Below are 15,930 nucleotides of genomic sequence, written 5' to 3' on the forward strand. Positions count from 1 at the left end.
CTCAGACAGCCCAGCTGACTGGCAAGAATGGGATTCACTTACTGAACTAGAACTGGCTTTTCTACTGTTTTGTTGTTGTTGTTTAATCTCAGAATGTTCTGAATAATAAACCAGATGCAAAGCTGACATGTCTCCAACAGTTTAAATACATTTGTACAAATCTGTGTGCAAGCAGTGTGTATCAAGTACCCACTTCCCTTTGTGATGACACTACCTGTACTTCAGTGGAGGAACACTTTGCACAATGACTGTTCCCCTAGGCCACCTTATGTTAAGGCTGCAAAATGGTGTTTCTGTTGGATAATCGTCCCATGTCATACATTTCTCTAGTATTGTGTTGGGTAAATGTTACCTCAGTAAATTGTGAGAGTGAGATCTCATGATGTAACAAATTTTATCCTAGCAAGGCCAATCTCTTGCTTTTATACTCATCAACACTGGTGATGAGTATAAACGCAAGGGACTTTACATCTACATCTACAGGGACTGAGAGTCCTCATCAACTCCAGAAGACAGTATCACACCAACATGTCACTTCCCAATTCAAAAACCAAAACCATACAAAAAGCCCTCACACACACATGCACACGAACTTGGGATGTCCATGTGTTATTATTAGCTTTTACTCCTGGATGTGTAGATTGTGTTGCAACTACTTACCTCCTAACAAGGTGTAGTTATGTGTAGCCTAGGCTGTACATATATGTTCATCCTCTCCACTTACAGGGTGCTGGGATATTACCTTTATTTGCATGAGCAGACCATTAGTGACCAATTTAGCTGTTGAGCTAAGGTGCCAGGCCCTCATGCAAGCTGTGGAGTTACAATGAAGTCAGATCTTGTTACATAGCATTGTATGGTGCACCCTCTACTATATAACTATACAGTTTCCAAAGGTTACTTCTGATTCCATTTTAGAGACATGTTGCAGTTCAGCCAACACTTAAGGACTAGAAATTTGATTAATTAGTTATGAAAATCCACACTGAATCCATCCCAAACTCAACGACAAATAGTAAAAAGTAGTTTAATCACATGAAAGGAGCTTTGGTAACAAACAGATCAGGATGCACATTCATCCACTCTCTTCTGCCAGATAACCAGGATGACTATCAAAGATTTCTATTTTCGCCACAGAAAGTTAAGGAGCACACTATATGCAGACTATTGATTGCTGTCATAATGATTTCAGACATCAACCACAGTGAAAATTCTGAAGCTCAAGGTGGCCAGCATCTCTACTCTTACCTTGTTTAAATAGAAGCGGGAAAAACAGCCAACAAACCACCACAAACTTCTACAACTCAAGTGACTGTCGTAGCAGTTGAGATGCACTAAGTTTATCATGAACGAAGATCTGATCTAATGGGGGAAAAACTTAGATACATCACTAGCAATATTTTGGAAGCTTTTATTTTACCCTCTGGGTGCAACTGAATATCTTCATAAGCCTATCAGCGTGAATCCATTCTACCTGGAAAATATTTATGTCAGCATTTTCATAGATGCTACTCATTCAAGAGGTAATTATCTCCTAGTTTAGAATATCACATCTGAGAATACTGCCCCCCAAATGAATAGCCATTTCTGGAAAAATAAAAACAAAAATGCAATTTAAGTGCATCAGATGTATAAAGATAGAAATTTCATACTGTAACTTTTATTGACTGTACCTGAAGTGGACAATAACTGCTCTGCAGAAAAGAGACAAACAGTGTTGAAACTTCAAACATCTAAAAACTCTTCAGTTATGTGATTATCTTAAAAGCTGGTGATTTTGTAAAAATCTCTATTAGGATCAGAAATATTTTTAAATCTTTTAAATGCAATTATTAAAACTAGAAATTTCTTTACATATTTTCTTAAAGCTAAGGATCTAAGGACAAAAATAAAAAATCATATTATGTACAATAATGATGTACTATTTGAAAGAAGCAGCACTAAGTGCCATTATTCATCTAATACATCACCATGACATTCCTTCAGTGGATGTAGGATTATTTTCCTCAAATTCAGTCACTGTGAGAAAGTTCCTTTATGAGACTTTTCTCCATGTATTCTAGGCAAGGCAAAACCAATCCATTTACCAGGCAAGCTGAAACTGGAAGTTACTGAAAAGGCTGGACTTTCACTCTTGGGCTTGTTTCTCACTTGGAAGCATTTCAGGCCAAAATTTCACCATAGGACAAATTTCACTGCTTTCAGCTGACTGAAATTCCTGCTCAGTCCCTGTGCTTAGTGTTTCTGGATATATGCCTCTAAAATCCCAATGCCGGCTAGCAGAAAACATAAAGACCAGGGACTTGGGACCATTTAGGCCAAATGGCTCTGACCTGTGAGTATAAAAATGTACCTGATTCTGTTTCAGGGCTAACTAAATATTGCGAGACCATTCAGTAAAGCAATGGAAATGAGTAAAACATCAAGCAAAGGTTTATCTTCGATAGCCTCAGAAGCCATCTCCAACAACAAACTTAACTGCTGAGCCCTGTATCAAACACACCGGAAACACTAGTAAGGATGTAACCTTTTTACTAACAGCAGTGCCCTCCACATTAAGCATCAAAGTTTAATGTTAATAAACCTTGATTATGTGTAGACCACCTCAGGATTATTTTTGTGTGTATGTGGGCAGGATTCATTGGCTTTGAAACATTTAATCAAAGATGTTTCTGAAGCATAAAGAACCAAGATGCAGTAGATGTAATAAAGAAAAGGAATGTCCTGGTCTCTCCTGGGGTTTTTTTCTTTTTTTTTTTTTTTTTCTTTTTTTTTGGGGTGGGGGGGTGTTGTTTTTCAGCCTTTTTTTTTCCTTTTCTTTTTTTTTTTTTTTTTTTTTTTTTTTTTTTTTTTTTTTTTTAATAAGCTAAGTTCTATTAGAAAAAAATAGACTGGGTAGACTGGGTCCAATTAATCCTTTAGTTTTAGCCTGAAGGACAATATTTTTGATAAAGTGAATACAGTTTGCTCAGCTGTTTTAAAGGACACATTTAGAGATGCATTTTTTTTCCTGAAGTATTAATTGAAGTCCATTTTGAAAGGAATAGATGAGAGAGTTTATTATTTAAAGCCAAAGAATTTAAAAGCAAAAAGTTGTAATAACTGAAAATTAAACCTCAGGTCTTATTTTACACAAGAAAAGAGATAAGAACCTTTCTCTCGATCAAACCTGTCAAAAATTGGAAGATCTAGCAAGGTTAGTGGCGGTGTAAGTCTGGCAGAAATGAGCTTTGGTATCCTACAGACAAACAACTCTTTTATTTTGCCTGTGTTTGAACAAAAGGGCCTTTCATTATACAGAACTAGAACGTACAGAACAAGGTGACATAATATTTTCAAAATGATATTATAGAAACAAAGTGTACCAACTTCAATGCTACTCTTCTGTCAGGTTCTGTAACGAGCCCAAGTCAGATACTATTTTATGGTCAAAGGGCTCCTTTTCTATAACTTTCTTTGCAAATACTAGCTAGGACTGTAAGATTTTGTATTGCTACCAGGATTATCTATGATTATATAATGAGAGATCCCCTTTGTAATATATGTGCAATTAGGCATAATTAAGTTTGTCAGAGGAACGTTAATTTCCTGACTTTTGAGTAAATAAAGAATCAATGTTAACATTGCACTAATCAGTACTAACTAACATTTAATTTGTTTTGTTTCAAAGTCAGAGGTCACATTGTGAAACCATTTGATAATATGCAACAAAAAACTCAGCAAAATAAACAGAAGTTGGAATAAAGATAACTTTATATTAACTGGTACTTTGCTGTCCTACTGTTCCATTTGTTGAGTTGTCCTGAAGCCAACAAAATATTGGTAAGAATCAGGATACAAATATGACTTTAAGCAGTCTCTGCTGTAATCTCAGAATGCATCGACATTTGTTTTTGACACACTGTGATAACATCACAGATGTTAGAACCATAAATGTCAGTATACCTTTACACTTTCTGTTTCAGAAACAAAGGTACTACCACCAAAGCTAAATGGAATTCTCACCAGCTTCAGGAAACCATTTGAGGGCCAGGCACCAAGCAAGGGAAGAAAATCATGTCTGATAGAAATCCCACATAAGTATAGAGCTATACATCACACATCCATCCATCTGAGTAAGCAAATGAGTTTCAGTCTGAAATTCCTAGTGATTCCCAAAGTAATGCTGCAATGTACCATAAGAATTCCCTGGGGATTCTCAGATATGGGATTATGGGGGAAAATTGTGAGCAAGCTGTTAATGGCTACCTGGTGCAGTACAGCTATTCTCAGTCGCAAGAGCTGGGACTGCCTGTTTAGGCATGTGCAGCTCATGTAAGCATCTTCAAAAGAGGTATGAGAAAAGGAACCATAGGGTTATAGTGAAGAGAATTTATGGGGCACTACTCTTCCAAATTGCTGTTGCAATATAAGCAGTACTCTGGGCTCCAAGTACCAAAATGTGACGATACTGAAGGTCTGTGCAGTGGGGTTCTCTCTTCTTTATCCTGCCTTATTTCTTGAGAAAGAAAAAAAAAAAAAAACGAAACAAAACAAAACAAAACAAAACAAAAAAAAAAAAAAAACCAGTAAAGCAGCAAGTAGTTTCTACATTTAAATGACTGACAATAGTCTTCAGAGTCAACACTGCTTGACACATCCAAGAATTCTTGTATTAGGAGGCTGGCTGGAAACAAACAAGTGTCAGCTCACATCTAATGCAATCTTTAATTAGAACCTCCCAGTCAAGCAGGGTACAAGCCTTTTACATCCTAAATTCAAGCTGTAATTTTGGAGCAAAAGAAGTCAACCACCAGGGAACAAAAGCACCAGTTCACCATACTGCTAAAAGTCAACTCAGTCTGACCCCTGTTTCAAAATATGAAGGTAAGTGATAAATTACATAATTTCTGGCCCAGACAAGGTATAACGATTGCTGTGAATTTTTAGTGTTAGGTACTTAATGATGCTGGAAGTTCTTCGGGATAATTACAGGCTAGTCCTCTGAGAAATGTTATGTGCAAGACAAATAAAGCCCAAAAATCTGACTTACAGGTTCTATCCACATTCATGTTACAACACCATCCACAGATCTCAAAGCTTAAGATTACTACAATAAGAGTTCACTTTCAGAGGAATGAGAAGACTTGCTTCACAATAGCTCAAAGGTGTTCAAATCCCTGCCAGACACTAACACTTCATTCCATTCATGTTAATGGAAAATAGATGTCCAAATTCCCAAAGACAGCCCTTTTACCACTGGGCCTAAAGAAAGAGATTACTTGAAAATATCTTTTTATCACAAGAGAAGACAGGAAAAAAAATTCCAATTAAAATTGGTGGAATTGATCGAAGAATTAAAGCCATCAAGGAACGAGACAGGCAAAATGGGGAATAAAATAAGGGAAAAGTGCAGAAAGTTATCTCAGTCTCCTCAAGGAGTAAAAATCCCCTTCCTACTAGAGTAAAAGGAGATGTTTCCAGTTTGTTTTCTAACAGCTAAAAAGAAGTGTAGATTGAAGACTAGGAAGAGGATTAAAAACTGTGGCAAAGGCAGACCATAAAGCTGGAAGTAAAACATTGTACCATGAATTACTCAATGGTCACAATTAAATCACCAGAAATTACTCGAGTGTTTTAGGAGTAGCCATAAGCACCTCTAACATCACAAGTTTTACTTTCAACTGAAATCCTTCTGCTCAAAAAAAATTCCTTGGCAATACTACTTGGGCTAAAACAGTATCTCCTACAGCGGTCTTTAGGCTTATCATGGAAATCTGCACAAGTGTGGGAAGAGCAGTGGATTGTGGAATGTAATTTAAAAAGTACAGCCAAACACACTGGCTGAGTTGCTGCCTTTACCCTGCTCCTCTTAGCACCCTCATTCTCCAAGTCCTCCCAGCTAACTCAGCCTTTCAGCCCTCACTTGTCTCATGTGCACTCAAGATTAGATCAAGTCCTGGGAATTTCTAAGCAGAGCTCAGGGCCTAAGACCATCCCTGTGGGACCAAGGAAGGACTTGATGGATAAAGAGCCAACCATCCCACACAGTTACCACTCCACACATTTCTCCCACTGTGGCCACACTCGCAACCCACAGAAAGCTTCTTGGAATTTCCTGCAGAACCCGATACATCCTTTTCACTCTTAAAGCAGTATATGCACTTCCATCTTTGAGAAAATGTCAATAAACAGTTTAAATAGTTACTTGCAAAACTGATAGCCAGATTTTCATTTAAGAGAACTACATCTAAGATTGCACAGAGAGGGTAATCATAGCATTTTCATTTAAGAGAACTACATCTAAGATTGCACAGAGAGGGTAATCATAGCATCATGGAACGGTTTGGGTTGGAAGGGACCTTAAAGATCATCCAGTTCCAACCGCCTGCCTTGGGCAGGGACATCTTTCACCAGGTTGTTCAAAGCCTCACCCAACCTGGCCTTGCACACTACTGGCACGTGGATGCACACTACTTTGCAGCTGTGAGAGAGACTGAAAAATCAAACAAACAAAAAATCCTCAGAGGCAAAAAAAGGCTATGAACTACTGAGGACCACTAAATATGATAAATATGAACAAAAGCAGCACAAATTGTATGGTACTGGTAAATCAGCATATTTTTATTTCTCAGCAACTGAAAGTATCTGAGTTGCACTGGCTTTTAGAGAGGTGCTTCCCATGCCCTCCCATGTAAACACCAACCCAAAACTCACACAGATATAATTGGTGAGATAGAGCCTGACAGACAAAACTAGAGGTGTTTCAAAAGCAGAAATACATTTGACCCAAGATGGCCTGCTCAGCCCCGCACAACAGACTCAAGGAAGATGTTATTAGATTTTGCTGCAGGGGTTGCTTATATATAGTTTGGCAAAGAGACCATGAGTCATGTTACCTATTTTACAATGTCAGATACAGAAACAATCCAGTGCAGACTGTTCAGGATCTGACACTTAGAAATGTTTACATGAAAATAAAAAAAAATAGGAAGAAGTGATGTTTGAGAAATAAGGCTCTATTTTCTATCTGCAAATGAGAAATTCAAACATTCTAAGACTTAACAGGAAAGTGACACAAGTAAAGCAGTTCTGCCCCTCTTAAAAGAAGGCAAAAAAACATAAACTCTTGCTTCCTACTTACATGGGGAATAACACTTTCAGGGCCTGATGGGAGAGATGCTGCTAGTCGATGGAATCATTTTCCCATTTATGCTAAAAAGAAAGTAATACACAAGTTTTGGACATGAACATACAATACTTCTAGTATCTAAAAACCTCCATTAAGTAATCTGAGTATTCTATAACAAGTCTAACAAAAGCCAGTGCTCTCACACAGGTTTTCCATCCTAACTGTTAAATCCAGACTACAGACTTCCTGCTCTACTTTTAATATTAAAGATACCAATATTACAAACTGGAGCTCAATGGTTAAGACACATAAAAATATTCACAGATATTTTATCTGTGATATTTTATCACACAGATAAAATATATTTATCTGACTTCAAGAGAAACTAGAGAAAGCAACAAGTGTATGCATGTACCAAAGTAACAAAACCCAAGATAATTCTGTAACAGTGTAGTGTAGGCATTGTCAAAATTGTTCAAGAAGTTAGGATGACTTCATATCCATCTCAAAAAATGCAGACAATTCATTTTTGTAGTCTCTTCAAGATGACATGTTCTTTTAAGTGAAACTACTGAAGCAGGACTCTGATGAGTTTGATGACCCTAAAAGTGAGATGTTTTAATGCTGTCATTATCATTATTAAACGTAGTTGTAATGATGATTTAAATCTGTGTTCCAAGCCTCCTAGATGCTCTTAAACATTAGACACCTTTGTGTCTTGAAGACCCAGAAAAAAGCTTACCAGTTGATTATGCTGTAAAGAAAAGCTCTGCTTAACAAGGCAGATGCAACCTTATTTTGTCTTAATGATATTGCCTTCAGTGGAACACAAAAGGAGCAATTGATAGCAATGATTGAAACATTTCTTTAAGAGACTTGTAAATTCAGCTGTCCACTACAAGAATCTCCAAGAGAAGAAACAGGAGGATAATAAAAGAAAAAGTAACAGCATTGAACAGTGACATTGGTGCAGGTTGGCTGTCTGAACATGACAAATGATCTCCTAATGACCACAAGTTTACAGACAATGAAATGTTCATGTACGCTTTGTATGCTGCTATTAAAAAATAAAAACCATAGATATTGGTGCAGTGTTACCACGATAGCATCCAGCAACGGGAAATGCTTGAGAAGGCTGTCTTTACTATTTGGTTAGACAGAAAAAACAAATTTGAAACAAGATTGTTTAAAACTATTTCTTCTGCTTCTGATATATTGCAGTTCACTGCTGTATTTCAGCCACATGAAGTGAAAAAGTAATGGCCAAACTTTTCCAAATGTGTACTACAGAGCCTAAAAACAAATCTGCTATAACTAGCAGACTGGATAAGTGAAAAAGGGTAACCTGAGCGAAAAAGTGCCCCTGCTTCCCAGAGACACTCAGTGTTCCTCTCAGGAGCACGTGATTCTGCATTTACATCAACAAGTGTCTTGAAATTTGCACTGAGAACAAGAAGGACTTTGATCAAAAAATAGCACACATTTTTTTTCTGCAAGGAACTTTACAGAGAGGTACTAAATTTACAAAAGCAGTTGAAGGAGGTTTCAGAGGGACTTGACAGATTACAGGCTGATGACACTACCATTCCAGCCTCAGTGGAAATGTGGTTTGATCTAATTAACAACAAAGAACTAGAACCACTGAAGAACAAAATTAAAAAATTATTCAGACTCTTGGAAGCTTTCCATTTCGTAGCCACCAGGACAGATTCGAAACACAGACGGATGGGATTAAACCCAGGATAAGACATCAATGTTGGGACAGGCATTGAACATATTCCAGGTACCTCAAACATTCTAAGATTAAAAACTGAAGATACATGTTTTGCCCTCAATATGTGATTAAAAAATGGATTTGATTGAACACAATTAATTTAATGATGCAGGTAGAAAATACAGATGTTAAATTAGGGCAGACAAGATGGCTGAACATAGAAATGCTGGATTTTAAAACTGATGCATCACTGTCCAGCCAACTCAGAATCATTTTTTACACATTTTTAGTTTATTCATATCTCTTTCATTGAAACTGTGTAATGGCTTAGGTGCTAAAATCAAAGAATCTGGTGAAGTGCACCAGTATGCAGAGTTAGATATAAAGCCTCATAGACCTAATTTTTTTCACAAACTACAGAGACCGTGAAGATGTTCTTGTTTTTAAGTACAGAATCACACACTTTGCATTTTAGGTAACATGTCTTTTTGTGTTCAAGAGATAAATACACCCATAAAATACATCACATCATTTGTGTGCACTGTTTAAGTGGATAATATACTGCATTTGAATGTTTCCTCCAACATGCTTTTGCAGAAAAAAACCCAAAAAAGTCATGCTAGGGAGAAAAATTTAACTTTGATACATTGGCTGCTGTTTCCACATACAAGTTTTCTCTCCACACCGAAGAGAGAACACATACCTCAGCTGAACAATTGTTAGCATACGTTAGCTATGCCAATATCCTGTGGAAAGTAACAAAAGGCTTTAACTTATTTTTAACTGAGAGAATCGCATAACTACCGAAGTTTTTCCTTGAGAATTTCAAGTCAAGTTGGGATTACTGTACTTCCCTCTTTGGGAAGTTGTATGATTATTAATCTTATAATTAAAAAAGTCGAAGTTAATGAGGAAACATGTTAACATCAGATGATTCACGGGGCTATTAATACTAAAAGCGTATTGGGAAAAAAAAAAAAAAAGGGGGAAAAGGAAAAACCCATTGTGTAATCCAGTTCTGATGAAATGCTGGACAGTTTTGAGACTGATAAAGTGAGTCACTGCCAACTGACTCAGCATGACAAGGGGAGTTCATTGTTGCCTTCGGACTGAAGGAAGCAAGCACTCAGTTGGTTTAAACCGGATTTGTTCTTTCACTAAAATGTGCTATTTCCGCCATCTTCTTCTCCTCCTCTCACCCCTTCCGTCAGACCCTCTGGTGTCTCCAGTACACGCTGCATTTATTAAGCCCTGCAGTATTCAGCTAGCATTGGATACAACACACATTAAGCCCTCAGATGCAGCATGTTACAAAATTAACTTAAAAGGCTGGAATGCAGCTCCATTTTTAAGTCTCAGTATATTTATATTTCACATATGGTTTTCGCTAGGCTATTCACAGGGGGGACTATAAAGCATCTCAACATGTGAGGTACTCTTGTAAACCTCACTATGTCCTCAGTTGCACTTACTGTCCTCAGGCATGGGGTATGTTGTACTGGAAGCATTAATATGTATATACGTGCTGCTTTTTACATCCACATTTCCTTCTGCTTGTAGGTTTGGCAACAGCAGGATGGCTGAATTCAACTCAAAAAATGGAATTCCTGTTTGGCTCCAAGGCTGTCCAAAGATCAACTTCTGCCTGTCACTGCAACTTCCTCCCAGCACCCTCGAAGTTAACAAAACAAGGAGAGCTCAGCATCTTCAATGGGGCTTGGGACCCTCCAGGGTCTGGGCAACAGAACTAAATAAAATGTAATGCCCCCATCCTTGAGATCTCTCAGTTATTTGAGAAGGGTTTCCTTTAATGTTGCAATAAAGTGGATTTACATTGTTAACATTCACAAGACTGACCAAGAGAAAGGCTCACCTGTTGCACAACATTGCATGGAGCACACAGGGTAATGTTACAAAATCTGGTTTGTGGCTCTTTACCTTCTCCATACCATCATTCACTATTTTCTGCTTTTTCAACTAAATTTGCTTCTCCTGAAGTCTGCCTGAAATGTGAAAATCAAGTTTGAGCTTTTTTTACAAGGGATTATTAGAGTCTTAGAGGTCTACTGATTTTACTGTCATTTATGAAAGACTCTTAGAAATAAAACTAAATTATTTTTGAAAAGAAACAAGCAACAAGAAAGGTCTACACTTGTTCAAACAGCTAAAGCATACCCAGCTATTACAATTTTTTAAAATGCGTATTTTGCCAAAACGAACTATGGCACATCAAAAATTGTCATGCCAGGTGAGAAAAACTCAGAACTGAAAGATAAGATAGCAAATCAGGAAATATGGGTTATATCCAACTTGAATGTAGACAGCTTGACAGGTGACTTGAACTAAGTCAGTCAACATCTCTAAATATGAGTTCATCCAGTGCAGGAGGCTCCTAATGCTTTCCTATTGCAGAAGGGTGTCTTAAAGCTTAATTAATTGTTCATAAAGAACTCAGATTCTCAGGTGAGAAGCATCAGAAAACACCAAAATATTATTAATCTCAGGTGCCAAAAAATTATCCCTGCTCTTGCATGGAATAGGTCTGAAATATTTTTAATTTCTATAATAGCAATATCCCCAGTCCAGTTTGCAAATGATGAGAGCTATCCAAGTAAAATAAATGTCTGGCCATCAGAGTAAACAAAGACATCATTTTACGAGTCCAATCTACATTGTAGAGATAATCAATATGAGAATAGCAGTGCCCACAATGAAACCTGTATTAATTATGAAGAGAGTTTATGAAGGAAATTAATCATTATTATGGAGTTCACTGTAGGAATTTAATAGCATGAGCCAATTCTACATGACTCTTATGATGCTTGAGGTCAAATATGCTGAGTTTGAAATAAACTTTAATCTACTCTGAACTAACTTTGTACAAAAAAAGAAAGCTTCTCATAAGTTCCACTGTACTGCCCAAAATAATAAATTTATTCTACCCCATATGTGCGTGTGGTCTGATATGCCATCCTGAAAATAGATTCTAATGTCTCTCTTCCCTCTCTTTTATTTTGTTTGCTGTTTTTTGTTTAGATGGGTGCCATAGGAAAAGTATATACACTGATTAGAAAAGAATACTTGATATGGGAGACAAGCAATATATTTTTAAGTGTACTTTGGGGTTTTTTGTTGGGCTTTTTTTTTTTTTTTTCCTTAAGTAACCACTCTTCCAAAACAAACAGAGAAATGTTTATGGAAATAAAGAAACAAATTATAACAATTTTAGGTAGCATACCACAGTCAAATAAATACCATTTTCTAATAAAACAAACTGGGAGAAAGCCTACTTTAACTTAACCCATAGTAGCCAAGAAAGCAGCGCAAGGGACTTTCTGTTCCAGAATCAGAACTATTCTTGAGATCTAAAGATTCATATCCTTTGAAGAACTTCGGAATCCCTTTTGTAGGATTATAAATTCTTCTATGAATGTAAGTGTTGAAAACACTCAATGTGGGCTTAATTCCACCTCCAGTCAAGTACCAGTTGTGTTCAAAGAGAGAAAAGTGCAACTGATGCTGAAGGCTTTTGAAAGGCCTATACTTTAATTGTTTTTGTGAAGTTCATCTTACACAAAGTAAAAGAAGGAAGACATAAGTAATGGCCCATCTCACTGATGTGAAGTCCCCACATGGCAAGAAGTCCACGGATCAGAAGTAGACAGGGAATTCTCAGGGGGTCTTTTGTTTGGGGTACTTCTGAGCTTGTGTGTGTGTGTGTCTGTGAGAGGAAGGAAGCCAAACCACTGGGATGCAGCCAAGTTGTAGGGGTTGACTACCCCTCTCTGTGCACAGAGAGATGCAGCAGTAGTGTCTTCTTGCTTTTGCAAAATATGGGATTAGCCATTTTGGAGACTCCTAATAATGCATGCAAAGCTCACAGTACGGTCAATAACAATTAGGTGTGCAACAGGAAGAACAAATGTCTAAAATTTAACAAGAACAGCCTCCAATTAAAAGAGTCAAAAAGAGCTCAGTGTGAATATTTCTCTGAGCTTCCTTTGTTGATGCTGTACCATTTCTTTGTAGTTGTACAATTCTGCTTGCTAAAATTCTCTTGGCAACTACAGACTTCCTTACTTCTGATCTCATCACATACAGATGGCTCAGGCTTGTAAAATATTATTAGGGGACGTGTTGGAGTGGCCTGAACATGGGTCACTCCAGCAGCGTAATCTGACTCTCACGATTTCTCTGTATTTGTGTAACCTTGAGTTCTGCCAGTGTTCCCCAACCTGTGAAACGGGAGTCTACCTCCTGACAAAGGGATGAGAACGTGTGAGTGAATATACGTACAACTCTATATGAAAGCAAAAGTGTCACTGCTGTTTGGGGAGGGTAAGATAGGGTCATGTGGACTTCAGTTTTATTCTCTCCTCTGAAACAAACACCGACAGATATAAATAGTGCCTGCAGAAAAGCAAGGGATGAACTTCTGTATGTTTTTTTAAACATTCTGCAGCTTTTGCATGTGAAGTCTGCTTAGAAGAGTTTTGAATAGTTTAATAATTAAACCAAAAATCTTTAGTTCTAAAAGTATTAACATTTACCAGAGTGGATTTATTTTTCCAGTGGTGTCATAAATTCACAGTATTTACCCACCAGTTCTGGTTTTCATAACAAGACTGTGGTTTTTATTTTGATCCCTGGTTAATTTATTGCTGCAGCACATCATTTTGCTTTTCTTTTGGAGGTTCTGAGAAAAGTAATTCTTTACAGACACTATTCAGATGGTATTTTTCAATTAAAAACACTTAAACCAGAAAGGAACGATTGTCTGGTGGGGGACTGAAGATCAGAGTTCCATGCTTGGCTCTACAATAGACTCCCTGGGGAAATTTTCAAAGGCACAAATGGCAGGTTGGCATATCACTCCCATACTTGCCTTAGTGGGAGTTACTTGCCTCTGAAAACCTCTATTTCCTTTCCCTGTATTATCCCAATAAAATTATTTAATTTTTCCCTGTGTCTTGGTCTGCAACCACAACAGCGGAAATTCTAACTTTTTGTTCCCCTCACCTCTCTCCTGACTTGCCTTTTTAACTAAAAGCTTCCGGAGGCAGCACCTCTTTTACAGCATGTAAAATACCCAGCAGCAGTGGATGGGGGCACTGATCTCATCTGGGACCCCCCAGTTCCTGCTGGAATGCACACAGGCAAATAACATCAGTACTAACTGGGAATCTGGAGTTATCAAGATTATCAGGTCAGGTCCAGGTTATCCTTCTGTGCAGGAGCAGTGCTGCTTAGGTGAAAAGCACCACGCTATCAGCCCCACTGAATGGCATCCACAGAACTGGGGCTGGACAGCAAGGCTGGGTGAATGTCTCAGTGACACCAAGGTGAGCCATCACTGAGAAAGGGCAATTATTAACCCTCTTCATCTCAGTCCTTGGTTTTGGCAACTTCTGTTCCATTAAAGTCAATGCCCTTTGACCAAAATGTTACAGTTTACTGGAACAAAATGCAAAGCCTTAACAAATGTCCATGAGGCCTTTCAGAAAGCAAATCATGAACCTGAGTATGTATTTGCACCAAAAGGGTGCTAGTAGTCAGCCACTGCAGTAACAAAACCAGGTCTGTCTTATTTATCTTGCAAGACAGGATTAGGCACAACAATTCTTGTTTACAAACCACAAATGTAAAATTCCCAAAAATGTGACATGTGGAACTACTTAAAGGGGGTGAATGACAATATACTGAATAGATGTACATGACCAGTAAATTCAAGAAGATATTGATCTGTATTTGTTTATTCAAAAAGTGCCCCACAGAATTATTCTACTAAAATTAGTAATTACTTTTTCCTACTCTACTGAACTTGAATGCATTGTGACCATGAGTTAAAAAAAAAAAAAAAAATCATATTCCATGTGCACTCATTAATTACTTCCTGTCCTACCAGGAATTACCATGTTTGCCAAATGAGATGAGGCTAGTGTTCATTATACTGCAGAACATCACCACAGAGAAATGACGTCTTTCAGATACCCACTAGTAGTTAACTCAGACTTCTTATTTTTGTCCTATTGCATTAATTATTCTCTAAGCCATTCATCTTTCTCAACAATTTCTTTATGGCTATAACCAAGATCCTAAGTTTTGTGGACAATTTTTTCCCCTGAAGTTAACATGGCAAAAAACCAGCAGCATTACAGCAGGAATTATTTTTTATGTAATATATTCATGAGTCTAAGGCATATCTTTATGTTCTAGGCACATCCTCCATTTCTTTCTGAATCGCTCAGTTTGTATCATCTATGCAATTAGCCCAGTATGCAATGCAAGACAGAATTCATACAGTAGATGTAAATAATTCAAGCAAGTTTGTAACTCCTCGGGGAGATTTACTCACAGATCACCTGTTCACAGAGTTTAAAGCGATGCCACAAGAGTCCCAGGATTATTACAGGCCAACGATGGGAAGGGTCACAACAAAGTATCAGTATTCTTACAGCGTAGAACTGAAAGTGGCTCTGATTTCTGATACATTAACAAACTTCAAAAGGATTGGTCTAAATCTGCCAGTGGAGGAATGTTGTTTGATTGCATCATGTACTGGGATGCTGCTGCAGTCGGATCCAGAAAGAATGACGCATCACTGTCTGACATAGCTCTGATAATAGATAAGTAAACTGTAGGATTGCCAAATGAAGAGGTCAAAAAAAAAAAAAAAATCCCAACAAAAACAAAAGAGCTGATAAAGCAAATTACACCAACAGAATTTGCATTGCAACGTGAACAAAAGAAACCCAAACAAACCCCATTCCTATCACTGATGGGATGCCCCTGTGTCCCACATGGCATCACTGCAAATGGATTCTGCAGAGAGTGAGAACGACACAAGCCCACAGCTCTGCAGTAACAGCAGCCCACGCAGCATATCTCCACTTGCCAGCAGAGAAACCTTGACCTACTGGCCATGTGCCTCCACTTCTATCCCGCTGATCCACTAAATCAGTCATGCTTTAAGGTAGATCGCAGTCATGAGTGACAAAACCCAAACCTTTTCTGTTTGCAACAATCCTTGTATTTTCCTCCCAAAGGCAGAGCATGCTAAGGACATTCTTTATGTGTCCAGAGGCCAACAGCCTGTCACCATCTT

Source organism: Sylvia atricapilla, chromosome 2 (assembly GCF_009819655.1).
Source record: "Sylvia atricapilla isolate bSylAtr1 chromosome 2, bSylAtr1.pri, whole genome shotgun sequence".
Classification (NCBI taxonomy): Eukaryota; Metazoa; Chordata; class Aves; order Passeriformes; family Sylviidae; genus Sylvia; species Sylvia atricapilla.